This window comes from Equus przewalskii, chromosome 18, assembly GCF_037783145.1.
Source record: "Equus przewalskii isolate Varuska chromosome 18, EquPr2, whole genome shotgun sequence".
In the NCBI taxonomy this organism is placed as follows: Eukaryota; Metazoa; Chordata; class Mammalia; order Perissodactyla; family Equidae; genus Equus; species Equus przewalskii.
Window position 1 is genome coordinate 28,320,549 of NC_091848.1, and position 14,856 is coordinate 28,335,404.

Sequence of the window (14,856 nt, forward strand, 5' to 3'; positions counted from 1 at the left end):
AGTCTTGGCTATGACGATTGGTGCCTCAGGGGGCCAAATGTCCTGGGCAGATCCTTAGAGCATCTTTTGTTTGACTTCTAAAAAGGGGCACATGTTATTTAATGGCTTTTGTTATCATAGTTCTGTCACTGACATTGTAACTATAGATACTGTTGATGGAGCAGCAGCACAGCCTAGAAAGAGGGATTCTTACTGAAGTGTGGCAATAGGAGAGGGTCCATGTAGAAAGGACAAGGTAGACAGTGCATGATTTTAGGAAAAGGGTTGAAGGGAGGACGTGCTTCCAAAAAAGATCTTTCTCAATGTGTCGTCTGACTCAACCAGCTGGCAAATTACACTTGCCAATTCGTTCTCTTTCCTTCTAAGTCAGTTGGCTCCATATTCACTTGAATAATGCCTCTGCTTTGGGAAAGCAAGATACCTCCAGTTATCCTTTCTCCAAAGAAGCTCTTGATGTCCCCTTGGTCACAAAGTTGTCTCCTACCCCAGCCAGTTTCACCAAATGGAAGTACAGGGGCATAATCTATAGAAGATACCAGTGCAGTCAGCCACCACTGTGCCTTCCATATAAAGAGCCCAACTACATAAACTAGGGATGAGGTGGAACAGATTACTATTTCATAATTCCAAGAGTGTTGACCACGCGACGTTAGTTGTCATCATTTTATGAGACCAGTTGGCTCCTTGGAGAAAGAGTGATACTCTTCACCAAAATTATCTACTCTTCCTACTGATGTTCTTTTCCTGGCTTTACCGTCTTCAATTTCAACACTAGTCACTTTCTGTTATTTAGACAATCAGATTTTAATGCTGGATAAGAGTTCAAAAATCTCTGTGCAATGTCAGAAGGCACATTGGGGTACAGAGGATTTCCTCCTTGGAAACCAGATGGACTGGGGAAGAGATAACATGGCTTTGCTCCAGGTTTCAATCTGACGATCGTGACTATGAGAGAGAGTTTTATATAAATATTAAATAGTATTTATAGGTGAATAGATCAAGGAGAAGGGACAGGGAAGAGCCAGGTTTTTCTATGCTGAATGTGCCTACTTAGAGCAAGAACTTCCCACCAAGTACAGTCATAGCCCCGCCACGATCAGCTGCTAGTCTGAATAACCTTCCCTGATTTAGGGAAAGCCACACAAAATCATAGCAGGAATATGCCCTTTTTCACACATGTCATCCTGACAGATCCAGGATATTCATAAAAATAAAGGTTTCCCTTTGTTATTTGATTCTTAGCAAATTGCATTTCTCCACTACATCATGAACCATCACTGACATATTCCCAAATAGGCCACGTGGCTCCTTATGAAAATAAGAGAATAAAACCTGTTATAAGCAAGTGATTTGGATATTTTCTTTTGTATTTATGCATTATCCAACTATATTAAAACATGTTTCTATTTACCTTCTATCAATTTTTTCTATCAATTATGTTTTTCCAATAAATATGAAAATCATATTCTTTTCTGTAAAAGAACTGCAACTACTTTATTATATTTAGAAATCCAATAAACTTAGTACCTTTACTTGCCTTTGTGTGGAATTCTTTTTGAGTTGGATAATCTCCGTTTCCTTTTCTTCTGACCCCTTTTACTATGATTCATTTTTTACATCATTTGCTTTCCATATGGTCTTCTGAGGAAGGGAATGTCTCTCAAAGCAAATACGATGGCAACAAGAGCATGAAGGCACCCACTCTCTTCCACTGTTAGCACAGAAGATCTTAAGCTTGGCTGTGTTCCACAATTACTTGATTACTCTGTGTCTTAACCTCGCAAGTAAAGAATTTTTTAAAGTTGGATCCAAGTAAATGGGTCCCTAGGGGTGGGAGTGGGAGGTTCTCCGCTCTCATAACCAACAACGAGCTGACTTTTTCACACTTATATTCATCTGTACTATGCATATTTTTTGAACGTTGAGAATCTGCTCTGTACTAGGCACCTTGAGGACTGCAGACATGAATCAGTTCCTGCTCTCAAGGAGTCATTCATCTAGTAGAGCTGATAGACATGGATACAAATAACTGGAGAAAGGACAGGAGGACTCAAGACGCAGGGCAGAATGTAACAGCGTTTTCAAAGCTTTCACTGTTCATTATATCATTTTTAATAGACCTGTGATATGGAATTATTTTACCATGATTTTATAGATGAAAATGGTGAGAATGCAAGAATTAATAACCCAAGATCACCATTCATTCGCTAAACACTTTTTTTCCGTTATTCTAAGTAACATATCTGCTGTAGAACCCAGTACTCCTGATACCCAGTTCGGTGATCTGTCTACTAAACCTTAAGAGTGACCAGAAGTGACATGTACAAAGTACATGAAACCCCTTCCACGAAATTCAGAAATGAACATCCCTCTTCCTTCCCACTTAGGCCTTGGGTTTTATCTCTCCAACATCACATCTCAGCCTACTAACACTAAGGGCTCTGAGAACTACAGGTGCAAGGACTTTGAGAGGCCACCATTTTTGAAGGCGCCAGACACAAGAGACATCTTTGAATAAGCAAATGATAGAGAAATCCCTGTAACTCAGGGTATTCATAACTTGCTAGAAAGTTGTAGACAAACAAGGGCATCTAACATGGAATTTTGTCTTTCCCTGTTTTTTTCAAATTACTCTCTGTTCTTTGGCCGCTTTTGTTGTCTGTACCCTAACACTGCTAACATTCACGTGTTCCTATTCATGCAGTTTGAGGGCTAGAGGGGCCCACAGAGAGCATTTACTCTGAGGTTGTGAGGGAATACTAAGTCCCAGAAACATGAAAGGATTTATCCAAGGTCACAGAATAATGACAAGGCTGGATCTTGAGTCCTGGCCCCCAACTGTCTGTAGAGTGCTATTGTACTGATGACTTTAATAATGTGGAAGAGACTGGAAAACAAGTTCTATCTATAATTTCCACTTCTTGGAAAAATAAACAAATTTAAAAATGAACAAAAACTGAGAAGGCTTAATGTCCACAGATCCTAACTAAAAGGAATTTTCAAAGATAGATTTCAGGAAGAAAGGAAATAAACTAAGATGGAATATCAGTGATGCAACAAGGGATGGTGAGCAAAGAAAATGGCAATCACATAGTTCAATCTCAAACAAGTTGAGTTTATCCCAGGAATGTAAGAGTAGCTGAACATTAGAAAGTCTATTAATGTAATTCGCCACTTTCACAGAACAAAATAAAAAAGTCTTGTGATCAAAATATCTCAGTAAATGAAGAAAAAGTCTAATACAATAAAACATTCATTAAAAAAACAACCTTTAGCAAACAAGAAATGAAACTTCCTTGATTGAACAAAGGCTATCTATGCAAAAACCACCTGAAATGGTGAAACATTAGAAGTAATTATTTTCAATCATAAGCAAGAGAAGGACACCCACTATCACCACTTCTATTCAAATTTGTACTGAAGACTCCAGCCAGTGCAGTTATAGAAATATGAATAAAATATACAAAAAATGGAATATGAGAAACCGAACTGCCATGAATCATAGATGATATAATTATAGAAAACTTTATATAGAAACCCAAAATAATATGAAAATTAGCATTAAAAGTTAAGCAAGTTCACTAGATATAACATTGATATATCAAAATATCCATCTTATTTCTGTGCAACAGCCGCAAAGAGTTTGATAATTTATTTTTGAATAAACCTATATAATAGTAACAAAAAACATAAAGTATCTAAGAATATCTTCTTTAAAAGGTAAAAGACCTTAATGAAGAAAATCATAAAACTTTGCTGAAAGACATTAAAGCAGAAAAAAATAAGTGGAAAGATGTACCAAAGCGAAACTAGGAAATAATAGCAGAGAAATGTAAATTCTCCCTAAATTGGTCCATATTTTTAATGAAATTCTAATTTAAATCTCACCAGAATTTTTTATGGACTTTGATAAGCTAACTCTAAAATTTACTTGGAAAAGCAAATGCAAAAATACCCAAGACGTTTTTGAAGAACAAAGAAGGATAATTTTCTTTACCAGGTAAGATTTTCTATAAAGCTATAGTAATTAGGGCAACATATTATTTGTATTAAAAAAAGTCAAATATACAGATGGACCATAGTTAAGAATCTTCGAACAAAACCATCTATTTATAGCAACTTAATATATGACATGAATGATATTGCAGACCACTGTGGAAAGGGTAGCAGCTGAGATCATTGGTTTTCATGTGGAAAAAAATAACGTCCAATGCCTACCTCATGTAGGCAAAACTTTAAGACCTATTAAAAAATCTTTTTGACCTTTAGGACATGAAGGATTTCTTGAACAAAATTAAAAACATGAAAATTACAAATAAAAGAATTGATCATTTAGACTTCATTAAAATTAAGAAATATGGTTAATCAAAAGACTCCCAATAGCTTCAGGCTGGGAAAAGCTATTTGCCAGACACAAAACTGACAAAGGATTACTATCCAGAATACACAAAAAATTCCTAACAAAAGGAAAATTCAATAGAAAAATGGGCACAAGAACAGGCATTTCATGGAAAAGGAAATGCACATGGCCAACTGACGTATGAAAGAATGCTTAAGTTAGTCATTAGGGAAATGCAAATTAAAACCAATATGAATTACCACTTCACACCAACCACATCAGCAAAAATCTAAAAGTCTATGTCAAATATTGGAGATGATATGAAGCAATGGGTATTTATATACAATAGTGGTGGGAGTGTAAATTGCTAAAATCACTTTGGAAAATAATTTAGCATTATCTAATAACGAGGAAGACATGCAAATCCTGTGACCAGTAATTGTGCTCTTGCCTATGTGCTCCAGAGGCATTCATCAAGATACAGAACTTTATTATTTGTAATGGCAAAAAGTCGACAATAACACAAATGTTCATCCAAGGAAAATTGATAAGTAAATAATAGTATATTTCTGCAATAGAATAATGTATAACAGTGAAAATTAATGAACTATAGTTAAATAAATCAATATGGTGAATTATCAGAAACATAATATTAGAGGAAAAAGCAGTCATAAAAGAATAAATACATCATTTACATAAAATTTTAAAACAAGCAAAACTAATTATGTTGTCTAAGGATATATATATGTCCTTATATATATCCTTATATATATCCTGGGGATATAGGATAAAAGAAGGGAGATGCGATTGGTGAAAGGCCTATGGGAAGCTTCAGTGGTGTTATTAATATTCTATTTCTTTAGAAGGATTGTAGGTTCATAAGCATTTATTTTATTATTTTACATCATAGTATGTGATCTACATCTATCATATGTTTCATAATATAATAGTTAAAAAAGAAAAGAAGGAAAAAGTGCTCCCTGATAACTCCACTTTGCATTCCAGTGTAGAGACAAGTGCACAATACATCCTTCATGACCAGGACATCTGAGATCAAGGCTGCCTTGGGAGACTGCTAAGGAAAGCCCCAGTATTTCTCAACACTTTTTAAAACAAAATCCTGGAAGTAACTCCTTTAGTAAATATAGATGAGGATGAGTAGAAAATGGAAACTGAGGAACAAAGCTCTCACTGGTGGTCATGCAATTATAGGACATTTCCCCTCTCTCTTCCCACACTTCTCTGCTTCTGGCACCTTCTATAAAGACTTTTCTTCTATGAAATTTTCATTGCTTACTTTATTGAAACTGATTACTTCCTCTTCCGGGTTCCCATTACAGTGCAAACTAACATATCCTCATTCCTCACTTGTGTACAACAATTATTAAGATTTTTTCCAGGGAGGGAATGGTCTTATTAACTTAGGTGTCCCCAAAGTATCTAGCATAGCCTGGCCCATCACAGATCCTTAAAAAAAATCCAATGGAATTAAATTGATCCTCTTTCAACTTCACCTCAGATTTATTTCCAAAGCAAAGCATTTTACCTCTTTTCTGCCTTGACTCTTATGCTCAGGAAGTAAATGAAATACTCATTACTTCCATATGATGATGTACAACTGGCAATGGTAGAGAGTTCCGCATGAAGTACCACAAGCAAGATTCCTAAATTCAGGTCAGAGACTCCTCCCTCTCAACTCTCTTATAAAGGGAATGAGCTGGGTAAATAGGAAGAAGGAAGAAATAAACACAGGATGGTCGTGTCAATAGTCTGCCATGTCCTTTGGATCACCCAAGGCCCAAACCTCAATTTTGTCCCAAATCCCTCCCATTTCCTCATCTAATGGCTCCCCACATCCTGTCCCATCCTTCTCCTTAACACCCGTCTCCCTTACTTTGTCCACCCAGGTTTTCATTCCTCTAGGAAATCATTCCACAGAGTCCACACTTATCTCCTTGTCTCAGTCTTTCTGAACTTAGCACTTCACTCCACCTCTAAACCATTCTCCATGATGCCCAGCCTATTTCCAAGCCACAAATCAGACCACACTGTTCCCTTGATCCTAACCTTTACTTACTCTCCCTTGCCCTTAGGATACAACCCAAATTCCTTGGCATGACCTTGAAGACTCAGCTATCTTTCCAGACTTATCTAGTCCCACTCCACCCCCAACATACCCACCATTAAACTATGCCACATTTCCAAATCACGCCTTCTCGCTTCTCCATGCCTTTGTACTCACTTCTTTGTGTATATGCTGTCCCTTCCGCTTCCCGTCTGGCACCCAGTGACGACTACAAAAGAGCTCTGGCACATAAGGACTCCATCCAAACTCCTGCACTAAGAGACTTGACCAACCCTAGCATGGCTGCTGGCAGCCTAAGGCCACATCCCTGGGACAACCAAGCCTCACATTGAGTTTCTGTCTGAAAAAGCTAAAAGCTATCAAAGAATTTACCATTTCTTCTGACCAAGACCTGACAATAGGCCCCTGACGGCACCACCCCCCCACCTCCACCCCACCCTTTCTTTGAGCATTTGCTTTAAAAAACTTACAGTTGTGAATCTTTCCTCGGTAACTTTGAGATAAATACCTATGTATCTCCTACAGCCCAGGAATGTCTTTCAAGGACCTAAAAGCCATTTCTTTGAAATGCAATCATCAGGAAGCATAGGCCTCTGTCTCCCAGTCTGTGGGAGGATAGAATCCTAACTTCACGATAGCCAGCTGGCAATACAGCTGGCCTGGTCGCATTTACACTAACCAACCCTCTGACTCGCTTTTTGTAATTTTTCACTTCCCTAACTCTACTTGAGCCCCCAGTCCACTGCCTGCCCTACTACCTCATTCTCCCTTTAAAATGCCCAATAACCCCTGCACAAATGGAAATGGAGCTCAATTCTTTCCCCTCCCATCAGTAGTTACAGAATAAAAATCCATTTTCTCCACTTTAACTAATGTCTGGCTTTATTTAACTTTGATGCTACTCATACTCCAAGACCTGGCCCCAATGTTACCTCCTCCAGAAATTTTCTTTCCTTGACTCCCAGGATGGTGTTTGTCACTATTATATATATAAGCCCATACAACTTCTAGCAGACATATACAAGGATACTTACTATATTAAGCTAAAATTTACTTTTCTTCTAGTCAAACTTCCAGCTAGACTAAAACCTTGAAGGTTGGAAATTGTGTTTTACTCATTTCCATATGCACTGAGCCAGGTATGTAACAGACTTTGAATAAACGCATATTGAGTGGAGATGGAATGAATAAGTGCATGAGTGCATCTCTGTGGGATGGTAAGGGTTAAGATGTGCTCTCTTTCCAGAGCTGTCCTTAAAGGAAGTGGAGACAGATGGAGAAGTGTGGTTGCAAAGTAAGGGGAAGGCAATTCCATTTCTCCAGGAGGAGATGAAGACCAGCCAGTAGAGACTTGTCCTTTCTTGCCGCTGAGAGATTTTCCACTCCCTTTTCTCCTTCGCAAATCTTTCTAAGTTTGTATGTGAAACCTTTCTCCCATAGGAACTGTGAAGAACCATTTTATATTCTTTATTGTAATACAGGGGTGAGGAAGAACTCTAATCCCTTCAAACAGCAGACAAAACTTGCCAACTGAAAAGGCTTCGCCTTGGCCAAAACCAGATGTAAATGTGTGATGTCAAGCCAATCTAAACTGTCCCATTGTTTTCAAGTGTGACTAAGTACTGACTAATATTACTTCCTCTGGCACTTTTTTTTTTTTTTTTGACTCAATAGAATGGAAAAGTTCCAGGCCGTTGTTATACTTTGCTGTCTGGACAGAATGACTTCCTGCACATCATAACCACTTGAGAGGAAAAAAAAAATGGAAGGGGGAAAAAATCTCCCAAGAGGTCCCTTAAGTTTAGCAATGGCTTTTTGTTCTTGTATTTTTTGGGGTTTTCTTGTTGTTGTCCTGTATTATTTACAAAAGCAACAAAGAAAATTGAAATCCAAGTTGGAAAGGACCCTGCCCAGGCCATCTAGCGGGGAGCCAACACTTTCCCTGCCCATCATGAGATCTGTGGCATCACCACAACATCCCCGCTAATCTTTTCAGGCTCAATGTAAACATTCTCTTTCTTCGGGAGCTCTGTTCCTTCCAAAACAAGTCCTCACGCCTTTGGGTTGCCAGCAGTTTCTTCTGCCTCCCTGTAGACTATTCCTCTTAGTTCTGCCTTCTGGGAAACAAGTGGTGTTTTGAATGAGTAAAGAGATTCAGAGCCTTGTTCCATGTGGACTACACCACTGGAGACAAGATTGGTAATGACTTCTCTCAGAGAGAAAATGGAGAAATGAACAGAACTGAAGCCCTGGGAATGTCTTCAAAGAGAGCAAACAGAGAAGAAGGACAGTCATTAAATGTGCCATTGGAAAATCAGAGGGGTTCCTTCTCCCACATCAGTGGCAGATGATAGACAGCCAAAATTGTCTAATCCAAGCCTTCAGACCAAATGAAGTCCAAATATTTCCTCCACTCCTTCTCTCCTTCCAAAATCTTGGAAGATGCTAGCCCCTGCTTCACCCAACTCCTCCTGACTGCAGTCTCTATTAGTTTCCACATTTAGTCTTAGTTCTGAAAATCAGCAGCCTCAACTTCTCCTCTTTCCCAACCAATCCGGTGGCAGAGGGAATGACTGTCCCATCCTACATTCCAGAGAAAGTCTGCTATCCCTGGGTAAAGAGGAAAATCTCCCCTCTCTGAGATTTTGCTCCTTTCCTTGCAAGAAGCTAGATACACTCACAAAGAGGCACAGTGCCCTTCCAAAAATCAACCAAAGCCCCTTCCAGATGTAGGATTCACTTTTCTCAGGGTGTGAGTCATTTCTATAACCATTGAGTTTCCACCAGTTTTAGGGTCAAATGAAAAGCCAGCCCCGACAGGGCCTTTCAGCTCCCTGGGAATTAGGAAGAAGTGTTCATTACCTGGCAGAGCTGATTGCCTTTTTCTTTTCAACTGTGATTGGTGGCCCAGAAACCACAGCCATCAAATACAGAGGCTCTGCTAAATCATCACTATTTCAGCTACTAATTAGGTCTAATGTTCACAGCAGAGGAGTCTGTGGGGGCAATAAACCACTCCTTTAAGTGATTAAACTTCCAAGTGAACACACTTTGATTACCACAAGAACCATTCCCTGGCAAAGGTTCTCTGAGGCAACAGCATCCCCAAGATACAGCTTTGTAAATGGAGGATCAGAAGCCTGAAATTCTGTGTGTGCAGGGGCACCCCGTCTCCTCTGACCAGACTCCTCTGGTTCTGTTGAGATGCTTCAGGGGACTACTTATGTGACAAAGTTAAAGAAGTTTCAGTGAATAGCAAGTTCACTGGCTCACCGACAAGTGCCCAAAGGCTTGGGCCATCGCAGGGAGAATGACTAGAAGCACAGCTGGGAAGACAGTCATCTGCTACTTCTGAGGGATTGGGTCCCCTGCCCCTTGGTTCCACTTTAAAGGAGTGGGTTTAGAGAAAGGCACCATGGTGGTGAGGAAACATGGTGGTGAGTGAGCACTGTGCTAAGTACTTCCAAGTGAGTTATCTTACGGCAAAAACATAGGCATTTGCTCCAGATCTTCTTCAGAAGTATTCACTTAATGTGCATTAAAAAAGAACTACACATGAGTTGCATGCTCATTGTAGAAAAATTGGAAAATGTGAACAAGCAAAAAAGAAAGTTGTAGTATTCCATAAACCCACATCTAAAGAAGGATTTCTTAACCTCAGCACCCTGACATTTTGAGCTGGGTAATCCTTTGTTGTGAGGGCTGTCCGGTGCATTGTAGGATGTTTTGCAGCATCTCTAGCCTCTACCCACTAGATGCCATTAGTACGCTGTCCCCCACATTTGGAAGAAGCAAAAATATCACCATATATTGCCATATGCCCCCAGCAGTGAAGTCACTCCCACTGAGAACCACTGCTCTGGAGATTACTGGTAATGTCATTTTCTAGTCTTTATTCCTGTATACATACAAGTGAATGCATATTTTTAAATGGAGTTGTAGTATATCCATTGTTTTGTATTTTCATTTTTCACTGAACTATAGATCCTGAACATTTTCCCATGTTGATACCTGTTCCACAACCTCATCCTAACCTCTCTTTTATGCTCCATGGCATAGCTGTGCCATGACTTATTTCATTCTGGTTGTAGGACATTAACAGTATCTCCAAGAGCAATGAGAGTATTAAAACAAAAACAAAACAAAAATATTGTGCCTCTTTTGCCTTCGAAAATGGGAAGAGGGTGGAATAATGCATATGAAGGGGAAAATAAATCCTACTGTGTCCTTCCACTTACAGAGGCCACTGGGGGAGCAAAAAAGGGAGAGAAACCTTAAGACTTTTTTGTGCTGTTACCGGGTAAGATCCTGAGTTGAATCCATTCATGAGTCTCTGGTTAGGATGGGGTAGCAATTGAGGAGCAGAGAGCCAGGTGAATTTGAAAAATATAACGGAAGGGAAATAACTGAGGGATGAATAGGCAAGGAGGAGACCAAGAACAAGGGATCCTGGAAAACAGAGATGAGTAGATGGAAAGAGGTTGAGACTGGAGGTTGCTAAAAAATGTAGTTGTCTGCTGAAGGTCAACCCCTTCATTGTCCAAATCCTTAGTGAAAGTTGATCACACTGCTTCTTTGTGTCCAAGGTATCTGGGGGAGTGAAGGCTATTTGGAGTGGATTGTATTGTACAGAGTGGTATTATTCAGAAAAGGGACATGTGCAAAATACACGATGGGGACAGAGAATTAAACAGATTTTGGAGGCATAGGCAACTCAAAGAACAAGAATCACCAGAGATATTGGGATTGTGGTCGCAGGGTTTCCCCAGCACATGAGATGAGCATCTGAGCCAATCTTGGTTAAATGTTAAAGGCCAAGTTGACCTCAGCAGGATAAAGGATTTAAAGACTATCCAATCAGCAAAGACTTAAATTACACCTTTTTTTTTTTTACTCTTATAAACAACACTACATTGAATACCATTGTGGTTAAATATTTGCAAACAACTTAATTTTTTTCTTTAGGCTAATATTAGAAATGGAATTTCTGGGCCCAAGAGAATGCACATTCTTAAGGTTTCTAGTACATATTGTCAAACGCTTGTCGAGCCTGAGAAGGTTTTAGTAATAATTTACAATTTAACTATACCACCAACAGGTTATGACAGTTCCCTTTTCCCCTTTATTTCACCAACATTGGTATATGTTCTTCCCATTTTACAGGAGAGAGAAATGAGGCCTGCCCATGTTCATAGAGTGGTGGAGCCAAGAACCAGAGCCCACAGCTTTCTGACTCCGAGTCCTGAGCTTTATCCACCACATTGCCTCCTTTATCAGAACTGGGAGTACTTAACTTTTGGGGGACTGAGTCTGTTACTCCTCTGTTTAACCTCATTTCTCTTAGGCTAAAGTCCAAACTCTCAGTGGCTTGGAAAGCCCTTCACAATCTAGTCCCTATTCACTTGTCTGCCTTTTCATTACCTTGAATTTTTTAAGCTCTCATCATACAAAATTTCTTTAAGTTCTCAAATGTACTTTGCTTTCTTTCTTGCCTCAGAGCCTCTGCCCCTGCTCTTTCCTCTCTCCCCACCCATCTTTGCCTGGCTAATTTCTGCCCATCCTTCGTATTAAACCTAAAGATCAGTCCCTTCATGACCTTGAAATTCTGGGGTATGCACCCTTATCACTCCCATGTGCTTCTAAGCACTTTTTACTTCCCTGGGATAGTACCTATTAGGTGAGTTGTAATTCCTGTCTAATTATCTGACTTCCTTATTAGTCTTTAAGCTACTTGGACAAGATCCATGTTTATAAAACCCAAGATCAATTCTTGCTGAGCGGTGCATTCCCCTTTAGACTAGGCAGCTACATGCCACGTTACCAGAGTCCCAACCACTTTTGAGGGTTAAGCAGCTTGCCTCACTCCTCTGTGTTCCCTGCTTGGCATCTATAGGCATTTGAGTACACCCTTCTTTCAATAGACAGATGTATTTCATGTTAATGTCAGGAAGAACCTTCCAATATTAAGAGCTGTTCAACAACAGAGTAGACCCTCTCTTTTTTATGTTGTAAGATGGTCTTCATTGCTTCTGAGTAACACCCAGTCCTCCCAATATGACTGAAGAGGCCAGAGGTCAGGAATGAGCCTGCCACCCTCCCAACCAGGCCACCCTACATGTGCCAGGTGGTCTCTGAGTGGGTGTGGAGCCAAATCAAACTAAATGACTGTCTTGGCAACAGATAACTTTCTAAGACTCCAACTTGCTTTCAGCCCAGCCAAAGGCTTGCCGCTCTGAGGCAAATGTCACTGTGGTGGAGTTGTCTTAATGAGAAGGCATGCTTGCCTCTCTTCTGGGGGAGTTTCCTAGAGCGATGCTCTTAGAAACTCCTTGGCAGGAATCCTGAGCCAGGCTTGGCATTGACAGCGTCCTCCTGCTGGCATTAACAAGCCTCTTATTTAAATGTAAATGAGCTCTCAGTGCCAGTTTGTGAGCGAAACACATCGCTTGTGTTAAACCAGAGATGGGAATGCTACAACACACCAAATGTCGGCTCGGTTTCCACTTCCCCACCACATCCGTAGTTCTGAGTGGAGCTCTCTGTGCCTTGTCTTCTGCAAAGTTGGGAGTCCTCAGACAACAGGGAGAATTTGTGGAGTCTGGGGCCCTATTTATAGCCCTAAATCTTCTTTGATGTGACCTTGATCACATTAGATGCCACTTCCCACTCCCCCAGTCCCAGTCCCCACCAGTGTCCCTTCATAGACTTTGTTGGGGGCTTGTGCTAGGGAAGATGATCCAGGGTACCAATGGTGCCTGCTGTCCCTAACTGGTCCTTAGACTGGTTTGGGACTCCTATGGAGAGAAGGGTTTGAGGCTGATAGGATCTGGAGGATTTGCACAAGCCTTTGTGAGACTGAACACCGAGAACTGCACATAAGGCAGGGGGAAGGAGGAGATGCTGTCCTGCCTTCTTCAGGAAACCAGTGACTGTCTTGCATCCTGCAGATTAGAAACCTTGGCGACAGAAGCCTTGAAACCAGACCTGATGTTCTCACAGGGGTGGGTGGAAGCAGTAAGGTGTCTATCATTCTGCGGGAATCAGATACGGACCTGTGAAAGTAGAGGAGAAAGATTAGGGCAGTGGTGGTTGTTGCTGACACTCTGCTTTGTGGGTCCATGTGGATCTCCTCTTTGAGGGCTTCCAACTATAGATGGGAGATATCTTAACGGAAGCTAATTTCTGGCAACCAGGCCAGTAGGAGTTTGTATTATCATAGTTTCAGTGAAAAGAATCTTCTTTGCTCTTTTTTTTGGTAGTCACAGACTGGTAATGCCTGAGGCATTTCAACTACACTCCAAAAATAAAAGAAGAGGGTCCTGCCTGGTGCTGCAGCAGTTAAGTTTGCGTGCTTCACTTTGGAGGCCCAGGGTTCGCCGGTTCGGATCCTGGGTGCGGACCTAAGCATAGCTTGTAAAGCCATGATGTGGCAGGTGTCCCACATATAAAGTAGAGGAAGATGGGCAGTGGTATTATCTCAGGGCCAGTCTTCCTCAGCAAAAAGAAAAGGATTGGCAGCAGATGTTAGCTCAGGGCTAATCTTCCTCAAGAGCAAAAAAAAAAAAAGAAGAAGAAGAACAGCATGGAAATAACGCTAGATTCTTTCCCCAGAGTCAGGAAATCTGTTGTTTAGTTCTGGCTCAGCCTCTAAGCCATAGTGTGAAGTTGAGCAAATTTCTTTCCCTCAGGAATTCAGTCTTCTCATCTGTAAAATGAGGCAATTGGGCTAAATAAGCCCAAAGAAGAATATATTGAAGAGCAGAGTAGAAACCAAATGTTCATTAATTCATTCTTTTAACAAATATTAAGTTCTTGCTCCTGCTGTGTATCAGGTAGTGTGCTAGGCTCTGCAGAGAGGATGGTGGAGAAGAACAGATGTGAGCCTTGTCTATATGGAAGTTTTGGTCAAGCAGGTGAGACAGCCATAATTAAAGGGGAAAAATAAATATAAAATTATAACTGTGATAATGCTATGAAGGTGAGAGAAATGGCTCTTTGGGAGTATAAATAGAAAAATTTGGGGACTCTAATCAATGCGTGTACTTTGTAGTTCAAGACAGCAAGAATATAGAAAGTAGCATGAGAGGGAGAGTGTCTAAGTGTGTACAGTGGATGATGCATGTGCAGGAAAAGATAAGACTAGGGGTGGGGGCCAGGCAGGGCATGATTATAGAGAAGGAAAATGGCGCCACACAAGCCAAGAAAGGAGAGCGTTAAGAATTAAGTAGTAGGTAAGAACTTGATAGAAAAGGCTGTGCTTTGCTTATCTCCTTTCTCCCCCTTTGCCTACACACACAACAATTAGCATAGAGCCTGGTACTGACTGGATGCTCCATGTATGCTTGTGGAATGAGTGAGTACATTTTTCTTAACTATGCAAAAGAGCAAGACTCAAAGGGCTGAATGAATTATACAAGGTCACTTAATTTGT

General features: G+C 40.4%; 1 long non-coding RNA gene across 2 annotated transcripts in view; it reads right to left on the reverse strand.

The window, feature by feature from the left end:
• Nucleotides 1-10,302: 10,302 nt before the first annotated feature.
• The window catches only part of LOC139077114 (uncharacterized), a 40,246-nt gene continuing 35,692 nt past the window's right edge, over nucleotides 10,303-14,856 (reverse strand). For both annotated transcript variants that reach the window (XR_011529409.1, XR_011529410.1), the window contains one exon: nucleotides 10,303-13,477. This is a non-coding gene — a long non-coding RNA (uncharacterized lncRNA). The remainder of the gene's footprint in view (nucleotides 13,478-14,856) is intronic.